General features: G+C 39.1%; 1 protein-coding gene across 1 annotated transcript in view; it reads right to left on the minus strand.

The window, feature by feature from the left end:
• DCAF1 (DDB1 and CUL4 associated factor 1) overlaps positions 1-10257 on the minus strand; it is a 638093-nt gene extending 627836 nt beyond the window's left edge. Inside the window, exon 1 of the mRNA XM_053721062.1 lies at positions 10178-10257. The gene's annotated coding sequence lies outside the window, so the exon portion shown is untranslated. The remainder of the gene's footprint in view (positions 1-10177) is intronic.
• Positions 10258-20407: the final 10150 nt, after the last annotated feature.

Raw genomic sequence — 20407 nt, forward strand, 5'->3', positions numbered from 1 at the left:
GAGGAGCCTCCATGCCGCCGAGCAACAACGCCAAGGACCGCTACCGTTGAGGACTGCCACTGAGGATCCAGGCATCAGGAACACAGCTCCGTACCTCTGCTCCACACTGCCGTCACTCTGGATGAAGATCGAAGATGATGGATCCGTCTGGAAAAAGACCTTCTCCGCCGGACTTCAGGAACAGTGAGTACCTATTTGGAGCTTAAATTTAGGCTTTTTAATTTTAAAAAATTTTGGGGGCTAGAAAAAGAGCAAATTGACCCTTTTTTTTCTTTTATTGTTTTTTTTTTATTTTGGGGGGGAGTTTGGTGAGTGGGGGGTTTTACTGTTAGGGGGACTTAGTATTTTTTAGAGGTAAAAGATTTGTTTAAATTAGGGCAATGCCCTACAAAAGGCCCTTTTAAGGGCTATTGGTAGTTTAGTATTAGATTAGGGGGTGTTTTTTATTTTTATAGGGGTATTAGTTTAGGTTCAAAGTTTTTATTTTGGATAGCTTTGTTTATTTTGTTTTGTCATTTTACTTTTTTATTTTTTGCAAATTTAGCTTGGGGGGTTTGTATTTTTTCAACATAGACTGCCCTCTGGCCTGGGCAGGCTTATCGCCTAGTATTCAATAAATGCATAATCAATATGTATTGCAAAAGCACAGTTTGAATTTCACATGAGTATTTTTTTTTCTAACAAATTTCAAAATGAGTTTTATTTTCCTTCCCACTGCATCATGTGACAGCCATCAACCAATCACAAAATGCATATATATATGTATAGTCTTTGAATCTTGCACATGCTCAGTAGGAACTGATGGTTGTAACCATATAAATAAGCAAACCTTTGTCATATTTTCATTTTTTTTTCCCATTAAACCCTTCCCACCATTAGTACGTTCTATTCTGTCCTAACTGCGCTTGGCTTTAGCGCCATTAGGACGAAATGGAACGTCCTAACCATTGGGGGCTTGAGGGCGTGCCTAGCATCATAGGCACTCCCCCCTGACCCGATGCCATCACTGAAATCACGAGATTGCATGAACAATCACGTGATTTAAAGGGACAGTATACACTCATTTTCATATAACTACATGTAATAGACACTACTATAAAGAATAAGATGCACAGATACTGATATAAAAATCCAGTATAAAACTGTTTAAAAACGTACTTAGAAGCTGTCAGTTTGGCTCTGTTGAAAAGGTAGCTGGAAAGCCCACTGCAAGTGGCAAATAAGACACTCCCCCCCCCCCTCCCCTTCTTTTGCATATGAAAAGACCCTTTACACAAACAGGAGCAAGCTGGAGAAGGTAGCTGACGGTATTCACATAAAACTTTGGGGCTTGGTTAGGAGTCTGAAAATCAGAGCAATGTTATTTAAAAATAAGCAAAACTATACATTTATTTAAAAAAAAAAACTTTATGGGCTTTATAAATAGATCATCTACAAAACATTTATGCAAAGAAAAAATGAGTGTATAATGTCCCTTTAACAATATTCAAAGTCTGAGAGTGCCTTTTTCTACGTTCTTATGAGACCAGAGTGCTTGGTGCAATAAGGACTCAAGCTATACATGTACATATTGTAGCAGTGTACTGTACATTTGTATGCGGCCCTTAAGAGCTCTAACATATTCACTTGTGGCCCTTGTGTGTATAGAAGTTAGCCATCACTGCCTTAGATAATAACAAGAACTTATAAATAATGTAAGCATTTTATGTGGGCACAAGTCTATATTGCTGAAAAATATAACTCTCTGTTATATAAACAGACATTATAAAGAGGCAATATTATTTAATGATGCATTTTATGAACAAACCTTTACGTTTATTTTTTAATATTGGGTTTTTATTATTTTAAGCCTGTCCTGTAACAGGTTGAATGTATCCGAGATTCTATAAGCAGGCCAAACGGAAGGAAATATTTTTACCTAATGTTTACTATCCCTTTAAAGCCATGGCTTTAATTGTAAATCTAGATTACAGTTGTGCTTGTGGTAATCTTAATACAGACAAATTGGAAAATAAACCTTTGTTCTCTTCTGCAGAATCTGCACATTGTGTGTTCTGTGTAAAACTTGTTTCCAGTGTCACATTATGTGTTAGGAATGGGTACCTAAAAACTATAATAAATCCCCAATAGGTGGTTTTATCACCAAGGTTGCTTTGTTCCCTTTGTATTCTTTAGTAGAAAGCTAAACCTAGGAGGTTTATTTCCATATGCTAATTTCTTTAAAGCTACATCTTATCTGAATGCATTTTGACAGTTTTTCACCACTAGATGGTGTTAGTTCATGTGTGTCATATAGATAACACTGTGCTCACACACATGGAGTTACCTAGAAGTCAGCAATGATTGGCTAAACTGCAAGTCTGACAAAAGAACTGAAATAAGGGGGCCGTTTGCAAAGGATTAGATACAAGGTAATCAAAGAGGTAAAAATTATATTAATATAACTGTTATGCAAAACTAGAGAATGGGTAATAAAGGGATTATCTATTTTTCAAAAAAATACAAATTATGGTGTAGACGGTCCCTTTAAAAAGATAGAAAATCCCTTTATTACCCATTTCCCCAGTTTTGCACAACCAACATGGTTATATTAATACACTTTATCTCTGCGATTACCTTGTATCTAAGCAGACTGACCCCTTATTTCAGTTATTTTCACAGACTTGAATTTTATCCAATCAGTCCGGACTCCTAGGTAACTCTACGTGCATGAGCACAATGTTATCTATATGGCACACATGAACACCCTCTAGTTGAGAAAAACTGTCAAAATGCATTCAGATAAAAGGCGGCCTTCAAGGGCTTAGAAATTAGCATATGTGCCTACCTAGGTTTAGCTTTCAACTCAGAATACCAAGAGAACAGAGCAAAATTTATGACAAAAGTAAATTGGAAAGTTGTTTAAAATCCCATGCCCTATCTGAATCATGAAAGTTTATTTTTTTGAATGTCCCTTTAAAGGGATTTAAAAAAAAAAAAATACAATTTAAAAAAAGATTCCGGTTTACTTATATTATCAAATTGCTCTTACGGTCTTTGTAGAAAAGGTATCTTGATAGTTAGCGTGCACATGCCTGAAGCACTACATGACAGGAAATAGAGCTGCCATCTAGTACTCTTGCTAATGTACAACATTGTTGCAAAGCTGCTGCCATATAGTGTTGCAGACACATGCACACTCCTGAGCTTACCTTCCTGATTTTCAACAAAAGGATACAAAGACAATTTTATAATGGCTGTGAAAAATCTGGCATGTGCATTATATGGCTGCGGCAAAATTTAGGGCTGGTCTACAAATTTTCCAGGGCTGCTTTTCATTCCCAGTCCGGCCCTGTATATTCTAAATATACTTAATTCTGGTATTGAAATACACTTGCTCAGTTGAGCCAGATAGTCACATGTATATTGACCAGATAGTTTATTAATACTAGGAAATAATAAGTATATTGAGTATACATTTATGAAAATCTATATTGTTCTGTACTTCAAAGTATTTTGCTAATAAAACTGCATTCCGTTGCCTGTTGTCCCTCCGGTGTTCAATGTGAGAATTGCAAACAAAGGGTATTTTAAATTATCAGGGGATTTAAAATTACCATATGCATTTTAAAAGGGCCAATGAGAGATAAGCTCCGACTAAGAGCGTACCCAAAATTTCACTGAATGATTAGAAAAGTGGTGAGTTTTATCACAGATAAAAACTCTTGCACAGGAAGTAATAGAAATGCTCAATGCTGGTTGATGCTGCTGCTTACCTTGTATTACTGACTTAACTTGCTGCCTTAGAGATACATAGATACTCTTCTAGTAAGAATAGCTAAAGACATAGATTTAATATCAATCTTAAAGGGACATGAAACCCAATTTTTTTCTTTTGTGATTTAGAAAGAGCATGTCATTTTAATCAACTTTCTAATTTACTTCCATTATCTCATTTGCTTCATTCTCTTGATATCACTTGCTGAAAAGCATATCTAGATATGCTCAGTAGCTGCTGATTGGTTGCTGCACATAGAGGCCTTGTGTGATTGGCTCGCACATGTTCATTGCTATTTCTTCAACAAAGGATATCTAAAGAACTGAGCAAATTAGATAATAGAAGTAAATTGGAAAGTTGTTTAAAATTACATGCCCTATCTGAATCATGAAAGTTTAATTTTGACTAGACTGCCCCTTTAATGACATCAAATATAGCATTACAAATTAAATGATTAGCATGTTAAAGTAAAAGAACAATGCTAGACAACTCAGGATCTGTTAACTGTTGAGCTAAACTGTCCAACCAAAAAGTTGAAGCAGCAGCAACATCAGCCATAGAAATAGCAGATCTAAGAATATAGCCAGGATGTAAATATGCTTTTCTAAGATAAGATTCAATCTTCCTATCTAAAGGATCCTTAAAGGAAGTACCATCTTCCATAGGAATAGTAGTACGTTTGGCAAGAGTAGAAATAGCCCCATCAACCTTAGGGACTTTTTCCAAAACTCTAAATTAGCCACAGGTAAAGGATATAGATTTTTAAACTTAGAAGAAGGGTTAAAAGAAGCACCAAGTTTAGAACATTCCTTAGTAAACAAATGAGAGATAGCATCTAGAATAGGAAAAACTTCAGGAGTAACCTCAGAAGTTTTAAAAACAGAATTCAAACGTTTGCTATACTTGTTATCAAGAGGACTAGATTCCTCAATACCCAAAGTAAACAATACTTCCTTTAATAAAGAACAAATATATTCAATCTTAAAAAGAAAGGTTGGGGGGAACTTCCAGGCGGCGGCCATGACGGGTCGCAGTTTTGAGTGCTGTGCCTGACCAGAAGAATAAACGCAACATAATACAAGGGGTTAATGGCTGTGGAATCTCATATCCTATGAACAAGCTAATCACCCTGCAGCTGAGGGTCCTAAAATTAATAAGTCAGCTGCCATCTTAAGAACACCGGAGCCAATATTGAGGCTGCTTCCTCTCACTTACCCCCTGGTAGAGTGCCTCAGGCCTCTGCCGTATCACAACGCAAAAGACGCGTTGTAACACCATCGCAGAAATGGAGGAAGTTTGTATCATTGTGCAAAATCTTTTGCAGGAGCTCAAGTTTGCTGCCAGATTTGACCGCCTCCAAGCCCTTGTGGAGATTATGACTATGGAGACAGCCGCTCCGGAAACTTAGTTACAGGAGGCAGCAGACACTGTGGAGCCGCTGCAACTTAATTCTGCGATAGATGAGAAGTATCATATAATGGAGGGCTTTGTTTACCCGCTTCTGGATGCGTCTCCGGCCACTATTTCTGAACCTGCCGTCCCTGCCTGGAGGGAAGCAGCCGGCCCTCTGGAATGGACTGGTGGGTTTGGCCCTTGTGACCAATTCATATTTTGGGAGCACCGGAACCTGCTTGGGGAATTACATGGCCAGCTTGATGTGCTGGATCGGTGTGGGACACTGGTGACTTTACAAAGACCGCAACTAAGGACAGAGTACCCCTCTGGACAATGTCATAGTTTTTGTTCCGTTTACCACAATGTCTCATGATACCGGAATAAGTGCCATTATAACCCCCGAGTGTCTGGGAGTGGCGCTATTGTTTGACAGTTTAAGCACTCGGGATCCATATGTGGACTATGTAGGATTGGTTAATCTACACAATGTAGACTGCTTTGAACAAAAGACGCTTGTCCAGAAAATCGACGCACAGCAAACCTGTTCCCATAAAATCGGTATAGGGTAAAAATGCTCCTATTGATGCGACCCACTCTTGAACGCCTATCTTTATAACTTAATGATGGCCCTATAGCCTGATGTATTTGCTTATGCGCTTGAATTTGCATGTCTATTAATGGGTAATATTTATACACTACTATTAGGGTTAGAGTCTGCTTACATCCTGTTGCTACTGACGCTTATTTAGATCCCTATTTGCTGCCCCAATATAAATATGATTGTGGATACCTTAAATCTCGAATTTACTGCTGGCATCTCAGTGGCTTCTATATCACATTAATGATTGGGGCAGACAGTTTGGTCCTGTACAATATGTATATCCATCAGAGTACTAGGTCTAGGGGACAGCTTATGTCTTCTATAAAAATATATATTGCTGCCCCATTACATACTTGGTAAATACAAGTTGTGTCATATTGAAAATAAACCTTTTTAATACAAGTAGACTTAACCCAGCAATCTATACTATGTTATCACTGCTTCATAGGCATATGTCCCCCTGCTATGTTACCAGTCCGACTATTTATTGGTCTAGGATATTGCAGATATTTTACAGCAAACACGAGTTTTCATAATACATATTGTTAGATGTATTATTTGAGGCAAGCAGATAGCTAGTCTTGTTCTCTAATGTTTATAGAGATCCAAAATCTAAATAGTTACCCTATGCTGTTGTCTCCATATGGCAGTCAAGGACCCAAGAGTGGCCCTAACTTTTAAATTAACCTCCTATGTCTCATACAGGTGGCATTAAATGTCTAAAAAAAAGGCCTAATTATGTCCAGGAGGTAGCAAATTAAAGTTTTTGTTTTTCTCCTACTATTGTGTTACAAATACTGTGCAAGCTATAATTGTATAATACCTAGATATCTTGTATGTTCTCTAATTTTATATATTATGTTGTTATGTTGCTTTCATATAAAAGTCAAGGGTCCAAGAGTGGCCCTATCATCTAAATAAACCTCCTCTGTCTCACACAGTTAGTACCAAAGGTCCAAGAGAGGCCTTATTAAGTCCAGGAGGTAGAAAATGAGAATGAGAGTTCTTGTTTGTTTGTTTGTTCTTTTCCTGCTATTGCTTTACAACCCAGTGCAAGTTTTAATTGTAATATACATAGATATCCTGTGTGTCCCTTAAATTTGTTAAATTCATGGCTAAGTTCTAAATCCTCCTTTGTCTAATGGTTCCTTTGAATTTTTGGCTCTCTGCTTGAGCTTTTATAACTGTTACATATATTACGTAAAGGTGCAGGCCCGAAGGTGGCTTAAGTTGTCTAAAATCCCTCAGTTTAGAGAGTTACACATTTTTGGGGTCCATAAGTGGTTTCAGATGTTAATGAGGGTGAAAAAGAGTGGTGTTATTATAGGTTTGTTTTTTGAAAATTCAAAGAGTAGATTATTCTGTACTGTGGCTGCCACCAATAGCCACCAATCAACTTCTCTCTCAAAATAACTAGATATGCTTTTCAATAAAGGAAACCAAAAGAACAAAGCAGATTAGATAAAAGAAGTAAATTGGAAAGTTGTTTAAAAATGTATGCTCTAAGTCAGGGCTCGACAAACCCAGGAGCCTGGGAGCCACTGGCACCTAGAATTTTACCCCTGGCTCCTAACTTTTTGGGTTATTCTCCATATATCTATATACAAATCCAACTGTCTGGCTCCTAAAAAATATGCCTGGCTCCTAAATATTCTTACTGGCTCCTAATTTTTGAACATATTGGTCAAGCACTGCTCTAAGTCATGAAAGTTTAATTTTGAATTTTCTGTCCATTTAGTTGGACGCAGAAAAAAAAAGAGACCAAGAACATGGGTTCCACCAGGCTTTTCAAGGGATGCATGCCTAAGCTGCTTTTGATTTGCAAAACCTTATAAAATGTGTAACTTTTTTTTGCAAACACATCTTTTGTAATGTGCAGCTTAGATACTTGTTCTGCATCAATAAAAATGAATTTACGGTGTCTTTTTCTCTTTATCTTCTGAATAAATCCACTTTCATCTGCATTAAAGGGACAGTGTACTGCAAAACAGTTTTTCCCTTAAAGGGACACTGAACCCATTTTTTTCCGTGATTCAGATAGAGCATGCCATTTTAAGCAACTTTCTAATTAACTCCTATTATCAATTTTTCTTCATTCTTTTGCTATCTTTATTTGAAAAGAAGGCATGTAAGATGTTTTTTGGTTAAGTACTCTGGACAGCAGTTTTTTATTGGTGGATTAATTTATCCACCAATCAGCAAGGACAACCCAGGTTGTTCACCAAAAATGGGCTGGCATCTAAACTTACATTCTTGCATTTCAAATAAAGATACCAAGAGAATGAAAAAAATTTGATAATAGGAGTAAATTAGAAAGTTGCTTAAAATTTCATGCTCTATCTGAATCACAAAAGAAAAAATTTGGGTTCAGTGTCCCTTGAGTGTTTCCAGTGACTTGTCATACCAGCAGCAGAGTATAAAATTTATGGTTTTGTTCTTTGAAACCATAATCCATTAAAACGGATTAAGCTTGCAGAGAAATCAGATCACCATATTTTATCACTTTCTGTACACACAGAAAGCCCAATACTTCGGAAGAACAATAGACAATTTACATTGTATTACTTATTTATCATAATCCCCACTGGGAGTGCAATTTCTTCTGATAGCTATGTTAACACAGCTTTTAGATAGCTTTCTATATTCTTTTAATATAGATAAGGATAACACTGACAAAATCAATTGTTTAAAATGCCAAAATAAAGATAAATTGGTTATTTGTAAACATTTTTATACATTACAGCAGGTAAAACAGATCATTGGGAACAAACGTAAGGGAAGAAAAAATGATGGTACATTGTTCCTTCAAATACTGTACTGGTGTAGTTAGGAGCTCTTATGATCTGTAATACAGTTTGGCTAGATAAAAAGGAGCATGTAACATCACACAAAAAAAGGGAAGCAATCGTTAAATGCAGGGCCCCCATGACCCTACAGATGTTACAAGAAATTATAAACATATGACAAGTGGTTTGTATCTGATCAATTCTTTAAAAAATTAATCTTTTGACCCTAAAGCAGACAAACATAACTGACAGCCAAGGAGGATCATATCAGCTATATGACTCCCCCAACTGCCCCCTTCCACCCCTAGGAAGCAGGAAATTTTTTAACCTCTTAAAACACACATTTTACTAATTAAAGTGTCTTCCCTCCAACATTCACCTCTTCCATTCATTAGCTCCGGCACACAGTATCTGTCCTTTGTATGGTATTGGATACCTAGCAAAGGCTCAAACAGTTGATTTCAGCACTTATATTAGATCAATGGCAAACCGTTTAAGAAATGATGTAGTTTGCATGTCAAAAAGCAAAAGTTTGGGGATGGTACATCTCTGATGGGACCAGGGGGTTTTGGGACAGTATACAAAGCTGGTAACCAATTGGCTCCCTACGTATATTCAGAAACATCTTAGGCCTCATAATGATCTACACATGTTGTGATAACACAATTCAAGCCATCACTGAATCAACACACATCAGCGCCAGCAGGAGCAGTCTTAAGACATGGGACATACACCTGTATGGTCTGTGTGATCTCTCTACTCTCCCCCCAGGTCTCTGCATCTATCTTCCCCCCCCCCCCCCCCCCCGTCTTTGCTCTAACCCAAGGTCTCTGCATCTCTCTCTCTCTCCTCTCCCACTAGGTCTCTGCAGCATTCTAGCTCTCTCTACTCTCCCCCCAGGTCTCTGCTGCTCTCTCTCTTCTGCCCTCCAATCTCTTTGGATCTCTTCCTTAAGACTCTGCACTCAGGTCTCTGTGACTCTCTCACAACTCTGCCCTCAAGTCTCTATGATTCTCACTCCCTCTAGGCCTGGGGCTTTCAAACCTTTCATCAGGATTCCCTAACAGGCCAGATTTTCAGGATTGCCTTTGGTGAGTGCAGGTTAATAACCATGATTACTAATCAGCTGATTGTTTTACCTGTGCTCCAGTCCAGATATCCTGCCTGAAAATCTGGCCTGTTAGGGAGGATTAATGACAGATTTCATTAACATCTGCTCTAGAATCTGCCCTCAAGTCTCTATTGCTTATTCTCTTCCCATAGGTGTTTATGGCCTATCGCAACCACCTCCCGAATAATACGGCATATTATTTTTTTCCTCAGACTTCTGATTCTTTGTCTCCTTTCTCTCCCCATGCCACTATATTTCTCTAAAAATATATATGTGTCTCTATCACTTTCTCTCGTTCTTATAACAATAAGTTTCTATATTGCTTTCTCATCCAAGTCTGTATATCCATCTGTCTCTACCCTCTTTGCCCGCCGCACGTCAGACTGCTCTATTCATCTTTTTTTTTCCATCAGCTCATGTCCCTATATGTCTCCTTCTCCAGTTCTCCATGTCCCTGTATCTTGTACACATATCACGTTATCACCTAGCCACGAAAATCTCAGTCTCGTAAGCTTTTTCCCTCATACCTCTAGTTCCTGTCACTCTCTTGTGTCACCCTCCGCTCTGTCTCTCACGCTCTCTCAGCCACCGATCCGGCGGCGCGCACTATACACGTCACTTGGCAGCGCGCGCTACCTTTCCCTCCATACGAGGTTAGGCCATGGGCGGAGCTACAGCGCATAGCATTATGGGCAGTGTAGTTCCTAAAGTGAGGGGAAATGACGAGGTGCGTGGCGCCAGGTTACCCTGGTTACCACAGAGTATACTAAAGGAGACCCTATTTTTTATGTTATCTACTAGATTCTAGTGTGTAATGATGGACGTGATATTCATAAATGGCTCACATAGCTAGTGACAACTTTATAGAGGAACTGAAGTAGCTACAAAATAAAGCTAAGCGTTATATACAATTAAAGGGACAGGCTACACCAGCATTTCTATTGTTAAAAAAAGATAGATAATCCCTATATTACCCATTCCCAGACATCCAAACTCTCCCTGAAGTTCAGGGAGTCTCCCTGATTGTAATAGTGGCTCCCTGATGCCAGCAATTGGAATGCAATCTCCTTGAAACTCCAAGTACCATGATCCAATGTGCCCCAAATCCGGAAAGTGTTTCTATAAGGAATGCCTGTAGTTGCTGAGACGCTATAGATTGAACCCTTAAAACATGCAACAGTAACCAAAAAGCCCCCCCCCCCCCCCCCCCCGATTTTAATAAAATAAAACACAAATACTACCTTATTTACTGAGCGTAATTAAACTTTGTATTCTAAAATATTTAAGCATTCAACAAGCTGAAAAAATAGGTTTGCTGTAGGTGGTTGTGCAATAAAGCTACTTTTTTTTAATGTGTCTTTAGTGGGAAGCTACTTTAATGACAAGTCTCTATCTTATTTAGGGTTTCAAGGTGTCCAATATATAACTGTCTGTGAGGGAGGGGGGTGCCGCTGTAGCGGGTGAAGCCACCTCCGAGAAATGAGTTTTTGCAGGTTGGGATGTCTGTATTTCCCAGTTTTGCATAACAAACACGGTTATATTAAGCCTCTGCAGACTTCCCCTTCTCTCAGTGCTTTTGACAGACATGCAGTTTAGCCAATCATTGTAGACTCCTAAATAACTCCACAGGAGTGAGCACAATGTTATATATACTGAACTAGTACGTCTAACTGTGAAAAACTTTCAAAATGCTCTGAGCTAAAAGGCGGTTTTCAACGGTTTCAAAATCATTTTGAGCCTACCTTGGTTTAGCTTTTGTAAAATTCCACCAAGGGTCCAGGGAACAAAGCTAATTTAATGATTAAAGTCAATTGGAAAGTTGTTTAAAATTACATGTCCTATCTGAATCATGAAAGTTTAATTTTGACTAGACTATCCCTTTAAATAAAATCTAATTTTGATATACAGTATATATATATATATATATATATATATATATATAAACGTAACAAAAACTTGCACTCACTGGTCTTTCCTTCAAAAACACTCATTTAATGTGTAACGTTTCGGAGACAGAGTATCCCCTTCCTCAGACAAAGTGAAATAGCAACACATGCAATTTAAAATACAAACAAAGGGATAACCCCTCCCCCCAATTAAAACAAAAACCGCCAAAATGCAGTCATGGCAACCACCCTAACACAGTGGCAGTATTGATATTAGTGCTAAATCAATCTCAATAATTAAAAATTAGTCATATAGTTATAAGTGGTTGTGAAATAAGTGAGCAACACTATGTTATATACATCTTAAAAACTGGACTACAATCATCCAACATTGTATTGTAGGCAATCTATGCATCATAATTTGGACTTGATATACTGAATGCTGTGGAAAAGGCCCCACATTTATACATATGTCAGTGTTTTAATTACTAGGACCCAGTGCATAAACATCACTAGATCACCCCAGTAGTGTTTTGTCAACATGTCAATAAAGTGTTAAACACTATTCCTGGAGTTAATATGCTTATAACTTGTAATGGCAAACTGTGGCTACCTACCTGATATGCAAAACAACTACCGCAGAACATCTCAGAAACAGCAGAGAAAGCTCTGTAATAGAGCGATACACACAGCCATCGGCCATGGCTGCACCACGCCGAATACATGAAGTGGAGGGGAGGAGCGTGGAGGAGAGCCCACGGCAACGCTATTGTCATGACAACCAGTGTAAACAAACACACTGCCAGGAGGGTAGATTACATATTCCTAGCACCTAAGGAAAATAAAATTACCAACTACCGGAGACAGGCGTGCTAAAATATAATCAGATTACCAAAGATCCCTAAAGAGAATGGACACCAAGATAGTACAGACTAACTTGATATATTAAAAATATTAAACAGTGTATTCACCTATTTATTATTGACGCTGGTACAATATCCAATGCATCCAAAGTGTGCTCATAAATAATATATTCCCTTAACCACTGTACATACAATCATACCGTGATCTGTCAAAATATAAAAATTGCTAAGAAGTGGTGACGTCAAGCCCGTAACGGCTCTAGTGTTGAAAGCAGGCGCCTCTCCACATTTTAAGTCTATGGAAAAATATATACGTGCAGCAGTGATTAGTATTATGTTGAAACCAAACAGTAGGATGCATCTCTTGTTCAATTTAAAAATCACGATTAGCTACTGGGTATATTAATAACCTTAGATAAGCAACAACACAACATATAAAGAATTAAAATACCAGCCGTCAGACTGGGACAATACCAGTGATAAGCTGCACCGGGTCCGTGCATAGAGCGTGGTCTAAGTATATCAACAGATGCAAAAACAATCTTGTGAGGATATTTACATAGGGCAGGGAAACATGTAATCTGGCCATATTGGCATACGCCCACTCCTACTCAGAGTGGGGGAAGTTACAGTAATAGATTCAGGACTCTCATGTACAGAGCAAACAGATCATGGCTCCCATTTGAGTAACAGGCATCCCATAAGGTGTAGAAACATGGGGTCCACACAAGGCTTACAAAAAGCCTATAAAAAACAGTGCCAGTCCACTACAGTGTTCAGTCCATTGGGTTGCGTTGTGTTCAACCGGTGAATCCACCTTGATTCCGTTTGGAGCAGGATCTTATTGCGGACCCTGCCACGTCTCAGTGGGGGGATGTGGTAGATTAGGATGAAGTGCAAATTGTTTACTGTATGGCCAGCTTCTAAAAAGTGTCTTGCCACAGGTTGTTTACTTATCTTATTCTTCAGGGCTATCCTAATCGCAGACCTGTGATTTGCAAATCTTGTTCTGGCATCGTCGGTCGTTTTCCCGACATAAAAACGCCCACAACAGCAATTAAGAAGGTATACCAAGTGTGTTGTAGTACACGTTATGAAATGCCTAATCTTGAACCTCCTATTGGTGTGGGGATGGGCAAATGTTGTGCCAGACAGCATAGAACTACAGGTCGTACAGCCCGTACACCTGTAACAGCCCTTCTTTTTATTCCGCTGTAGCCAATTAGATGAAGTGTAGCAATAGACCGGGTCTGTGATCATTAGAGAATCCTCCAAATTCTTGTTCCTCTTTTATCCCACTCTGGGGTGGTCCCACTCATCAAAGGGAAGGGAAGAATCACTCTTGATAATGTGCCAGTGTTGGTTAAGACTTGCGCCTATCTTGCTCACAGTTGGACTATAGGCAGTAGTGAAGGTTAATCTTTGCTTGTCATTTCCTTCTGTCGTATGGCCCACAAGTTCTGGGTTAGTCACCTCACGCATACTCCGGTCAATTAAGTGAGTATTGTATCCCCTCTGTTTGAATTTGTCAGCCATCGCTGTTAGTTGTGTCAACAATAATTCAGGTTCACTGTTGTTCCTTGTCACCCTCAGTAGTTGGGTTTTCGGAATAGCCCTTAGAAGACTAGTGGGGTGACTTCTGCTTGCATGGAGCAGTGAATTCCGATCTGTAAGTTTACAGAATAAGGAGGTAAACAGATGTTGTTGGCCTTTCTTGAAGATCCTTAGATCCAGGAATTCGATGGTTGTTTCATGAATAACGAGTTTAAACTTCACTGGGTTATATCGAGTATGTTTAGCTGGTCAAGCCAACTCTGTAGAGCCTCAGCTGTACCGCTCCAAATGATGAAGAGGTCGTCTATGTAACGACGGTAGAGCTTCACTTCAGATTTACCATAGATGCCCATGACCGATGTTTCATATTTATCCATAAAGATGTTGGCCAGGGATGGGGCCAAATTGGAGCCCATAGCAGCTCCTGCTATTTGTTGGTGGAAAGAATTTTTGAATCTGAAGTAGTTGAGGCGTAAGCTTAGATCCAACAACTCAATGAGGAATTCTCTAGGAGAACCAACATAAGAATAACGATCAAGTGCCTCTGCAACACATGTTTTGCCACTTTCGTGGGGAATGATCGTATAGAGGCTATTGACATCGGCTGTAGCCATAATCCAGGAATCCTCCACTTCCAACTCTGTTAGATCAGCTATTAGTTGAGATGAGTCACGGAGATAGGACCGTATATATTTAACTAGTGGCTGAAGGAAGTGGTCCACATATACTGCTAGTCTGGATGTGATGGAATTGCGTGCCGAGACTATTGGTCTCCCGGGTGGTGTCATCATGTCTTTATGAATCTTGGGTAGTGTATACAGGATTGGACAAGAGGGAAAGTCCACTAACAAATATTTCCTGGTGTTCTCATCAATCCAACCAGCTGTAAAGCCCTTTGTTACTGTTTCCTGAATAATTGCTTTAAATGTAGCTGTTGGATCGTGTTTCAGTGGCAAGTAAGTGTTCAGGTCACTCAGTTGTTGTAATATTTCACTTTGGTAATAGGAGTAATCAAGAACCACGACTGCTCCTCCCTTGTCCGCCTTTCTAATCACGGTTTCTGGATCAGAAGACAGGGAGATAAGAGCTTGTTTTTCTTCTGCTGTTAGATTGTTGCAATATTTCACATGTTCCATTTTAGTAATGTCCTGAGACACTAGTCTCATGTATATTCTAATACTAGAGTTCTGGCTGCGTGGATTGAAAGCACTTTTCACTTTGAATCCTGGAACATTGGTCTGTGATTCTGTGGTTGTCTCTTTAAAGAATTCCTTGAGTCTCAAAGATCGTTGAAACTTCTGACAGTCAATAAACACATCAAATTCATCCGCCCTACGTGTGGGGACAAAATTCAAACCCTTATTCAGAAGGGACACTTCAGCGGATGTCAGAGGCCGATGACTGATGTTCACTACTAGATCAGTCGCAGGCCCAGTGATGTTTGTTACCTTGGGGGTAGTGGTGGTCTTTTCTCTCCACCCTCCCCTCCGTATGTGGGGCCTCCTCCTCTTCTCCTTTGGCTGGCTCTTGTGGTGACCCCCTGAAAAAACTGTTGTATGGTAACAGTTGCACCAGTTGTTGCATTGCCAGCATTTGGTAAATCAGTGTCGGAGCCTGAGCTGGTATCCACAGTTTGTAAGGATTGTTTAGTGTAATATCGCTGTCGTCTCCTTCTTTGCGAAAATGATCTCCTGTTGTCACCTCCGAGTAGCCACCTGTACACCCTTTTCTCTTTATGGTCTTCCGTGACCATCTGTAGTTTTCTATTCTTGAATTGGAGTAGATTTTCTTTATATTCCTTAATTTGTGTGGTAAGTTGTTTTTTTTTTGTTTTTTTTTTTAAATTATTTTTTTATTATTAAGGAAAATCAAAAGCAAGAGTAAAACAGAAAACAAAATAAACATTGCGTCACGCAGGACTTGTTACAACAGAAAAAATCATTCAGCATGGGTTCCACCATCCCGAGCTACCAGGGACAGTAACATAAATATTAATAAATAAACAGTAAAGCATATCTCATTTAGTCCTGTCTAAACTTAATACAGCAATGTTTTTTGTTAATAATTTCCTTATTATTTTCAAGTGGGGCCCTAGATGTCCTAAGACACTTCGGGCCTAGGTTAAAGGAGGTAGGGAAAGGGGAAGAGGGGAAAAAGTAACAAAAAAACAAAAAAAAAAGGGGGGGGGGGGGAGGGAAAGGAAAAACAATGAGAAAACCCTCCCCCCCACACACACACATGGTCCACAAAATCTTCTATAGGTCTCTTAATTTCTCATCCACGTATGAGGAAATATTTCCAATATAACTAGTTCTGCAAAACTAATGGAGGAGAGAAACGGAAACAGAATTTGTTTCTGAACTGACATTTGATAAGTAGTAATTATAGGGGCCCACCCCGTCAAGAATTTTTTCATTCCAGTCTCCTTTACCTGTTCTTTGATTCCTTTTAACCGTAAGTACGCACATTATGACTTCCGGTTTAGCGAGAATTGGCCATGAAGATTTGGAGGGTAATCCAGCTCCATCCGAGTCAGTTTGGCGCCAATATTTCAAAAGAACAACTATAAGCCACACTATGGCCTAGATTTGGAGTTCGGCGGTAGCCGTCAAAACCAGCGTTAGAGGCTCCTAACGCTGGTTTTAGGCTACCGCCGGTATTTGGAGTCCGTGATTAAAGGGTCTAACGCTCACTTTTCAGCCGCGACTTTTCCATACCGCAGATCCCCCTACGCCATTTGCGTATCCTATCTTTTCAATGGGATCTTTCTAACGCCGGTATTTAGAGTCGTTTCTGAAGTGAGCGTTAGAGCTCTAACGACAAAATTCCAGCCGCCTGAAAATAGCAGGAGTTAAGAGCTTTCTGGCTAACGCCGGTTCATAAAGCTCTTAACTACTGTACCCTAAAGTACACTAACACCCATAAACTACCTATGCACCCTTAAACCGAGCTCCCCCCACATCGCCGCCACTCGATTTAAATTTTTAACCCCTAATCTGCCGACCGCCACCTACGTTATGCTTATGTACCCATAATCTGCTGCCCCTAACCCCGCCGACCCCTGTATTACATTTATTAACCCCTAACCTGCCCCCCACAACGTCGCCGCCAGCTACTTAAAATAATTAACCCCTAATCTTCCGACCGCAAAGCGCCGCCACCTACGTTATCCCTATGTACCCCTAATCTGCTACCCCTAACACCGCCGACCCCTATATTATATTTATTAACCCCTAATCTGCCCCCCTCAACGTCGCCGACACCTGCCTACACTTATTAACCCCTAATCTGCTGAGCGGACCTGAGCGCTACTATAATAAAGTTATTAACACCTAACCCGCCTCACTAACCCTATCATAAATATTATTAACCCCCTAATCTGCCCTCCCTAACATCGCCGACACCTACCTTCAATTATTAACCCCTAATCTGACGACCGGAGCTCACCGCTATTCTAATAAATGTATTAACCCCTAAAGCTAAGTCTAACCCTAATACTAACACCCCCCTAAATTAAATATAATTTTAATCTAACGAAATAAATTAACTCTTATTAAATAACTTATTCCTATTTAAAGCTAAATACTTACCTGTAAAATAAATCCTAATATAGCTACAATATAAATTATAATTATATTATAGCTATTTTAGGATTAATATTTATTTTACAGGCAACTTGGTATTTATTTTAACTAGGTACAATAGCTATTAAATAGTTAAGAACTATTTAATAGTTACCTAGTTAAAATAATAACAAATTTACCTGTAAAATAAATCCTAACCTAAGATATAATTAAACCTAACACTACCCTATCAATAAATTAATTAAATAAACTACCTACAATTACCTACAATTAACCTAACACTACACTATCAATAAATTAATTAAACACAATTGCTACAAATAAATACAATTAAATAAACTAGCTAAAGTACAAAAAATAAAAAAGAACTAAGTTACAAAAAATAATAAAATATTTACAAACATAAGAAAAATATTACAACAATTTTAAACTAATTACACCTACTCTAAGCCCCCTAATAAAATAACAAAGCCCCCCAAAATAAAAAATTCCCTACCCTATTCTAAATTAAAAAAGTTACAAGCTCTTTTACCTTACCAGCCCTGAACAGGGCCCTTTGCGGGGCATGCCCCAAGGATTTCAGCTCTTTTGCCTGTAAAAAAAAACATACCATACCCCCCCCCCCAACATTACAACCCACCACCCACATACCCCTAATCTAACCCAAACCCCCCTTAAATAAACCTAACACTAAGCCCCTGAAGATCTTCCTACCTTGTCTTCACCATACCAGGTTCACCGATCCGTCCTGGCTCCAACATCTTCATCCAACCCAAGCGGGGGTTGGCGATCCATCATCCGGTGCTGAAGAGGTCCAGAAGAGGCTCCAAAGTCTTCCTCCTATCCGGCAAGAAGAGGACATCCGGACCGGCAAACATCTTCTCCAAGCGGCATCTTCAATCTTCTTCCATCCGGTGCGGAGCGGGTCCATCTTGAAGCAGGCGACGCGGATCCATCCTCTTCTTCCGTTGTCTCCCGACGAATGACGGTTCCTTTAAGGGACGTCATCCAAGATGGCGTCCCTCGAATTCCGATTGGCTGATAGGATTCTATCAGCCAATCGGAATTAAGGTAGGAATTTTCTGATTGGATGATGGAATCAGCCAATCAGAATCAAGTTCAATCCGATTGGCTGATCCAATCAGCCAATCAGATTGAGCTCGCATTCTATTGGCTGATCGGAACAGCCAATAGAATGCGAGCTCAATCTGATTGGCTCATAACGTAGGTTGCGGCGGTTTACGGAGCGGCAGATTAGGGGTTAAAAAAAATATGCAGGGGTCAGCGATAGCGGGGGCGGCAGAATAGGGGTTAATAAGTGTAAGGTTAGGGGTGTTTAGACTCGGGGTACATGTTAGAGTTTAAAGTGCAGACGTAGGAAGTGTTTCCCCATAGGAAACAATGGGGCTGCGTTAGGAGCTGAACGCTGCTTTTTTGCAGGTGTTAGGTTTTTTTTCAGCTCAAACAGCCCCATTGTTTCCTATGGGAGAATCGTGCACGAGCACGTTTTTGAGGCCGGCCGCGTCCGTAAGCAACTCTGGTATCGAGAGTTGCATTTGCGGTAAAAATGCTCTACGCTCCTTTTTTGGAGCCTAACGCAGCATTTGTTTAAACTCTCGATACCAGAGTTAAATTTATGGTGCGGCCAGAAAAAAGCCCGCGGAGCGTTAACAGCCCTTTTACCGCCGAACTCCAAATCTAGGCCTATATAAGGTCAGTGTACACTTAGCCTCACTATGTCTTGAAAAAGGCCCTTCAGAGGGCCGAAACGCGTAGACGGATAATCGACACACGATTTGTGAGGCTTACCATATTTCCAGGATATAACCTATTGGGGTAAGTTTATTTACCAATATTCCAAACCCCATAGGCTTTTTGTTTAGTGCACTGTTTTTTCTTTTTTAGGAATTGTATGTACAAATTTTACTCGGATAACTACACCCCCAGGAGCATCGGCCAATTTGGACCCTATCGAGGGACACCAACAATTGGACTATATTGACTTTTACCCATTTCATTTAGGATTTTCTACTATCACACATTTTTCATTCTTCAGTTTGTGATGCTTTGTATTTGAATAATTGTATTGTTTTTTATACTGCACATTAGGATATTTAGGATTATCACCCATTGGGGTAATTGATTTCACTAGCCACTAGGAATTTCACGTTATTTTTACTTTGTCATTTCCATAACCTTTTCAATTAGTACCGCTTGGAAAGCGGAGAAGCGTTACACATGTGAACCATAAGGAATCACTGCATATCTTATCCATAAATTGTGAGATTTTCTAGTGTTCATAAGATTGGATTATGTTTTTTCATTTTTTAATTAGAACATACCGGTATCATTCTATTTAGGATAGAATCACGTAGATTGGGTTTGTACACATTTTGTCAGGACTTATTTTTAAATAAGTTTATTTGTTTTGGTCACTAATCATTTGCAAATTGTGATTTTTTGTTTTCTTTTATATGTATTGGACATAATTTGAATGTTAAGATTCACTGTGTTTCACTATTAGATATTATATTTTCCACAATTTGGTTGAATATTAGATATTATTATTCTTTCATAATTATTTTTGTACGATCCACAAACTAGTCCATCTGTGATTTTAGTCGCACTTGTCATTGTCAACGGGATATTAGATTCCCGCGATTAGTTTATCTCTAATACCTTCATTTTGTATATATATTTTTCAAGATTAATACATCACCAATTTATGGTCCTTTAAGGATTGATACTATCCATCGGAACAAGTAGCCAATCCTATACTTGTAGCCCACAAGCTCAGATTTTATATTTTATATTGTATCGACATTTTCATTAGTGTTTTTTATTGTATCTGTATTTTTATTGTATCTTCT

Source organism: Bombina bombina, chromosome 7, assembly GCF_027579735.1.
Source record: "Bombina bombina isolate aBomBom1 chromosome 7, aBomBom1.pri, whole genome shotgun sequence".
NCBI classification, from domain to species: Eukaryota; Metazoa; Chordata; class Amphibia; order Anura; family Bombinatoridae; genus Bombina; species Bombina bombina.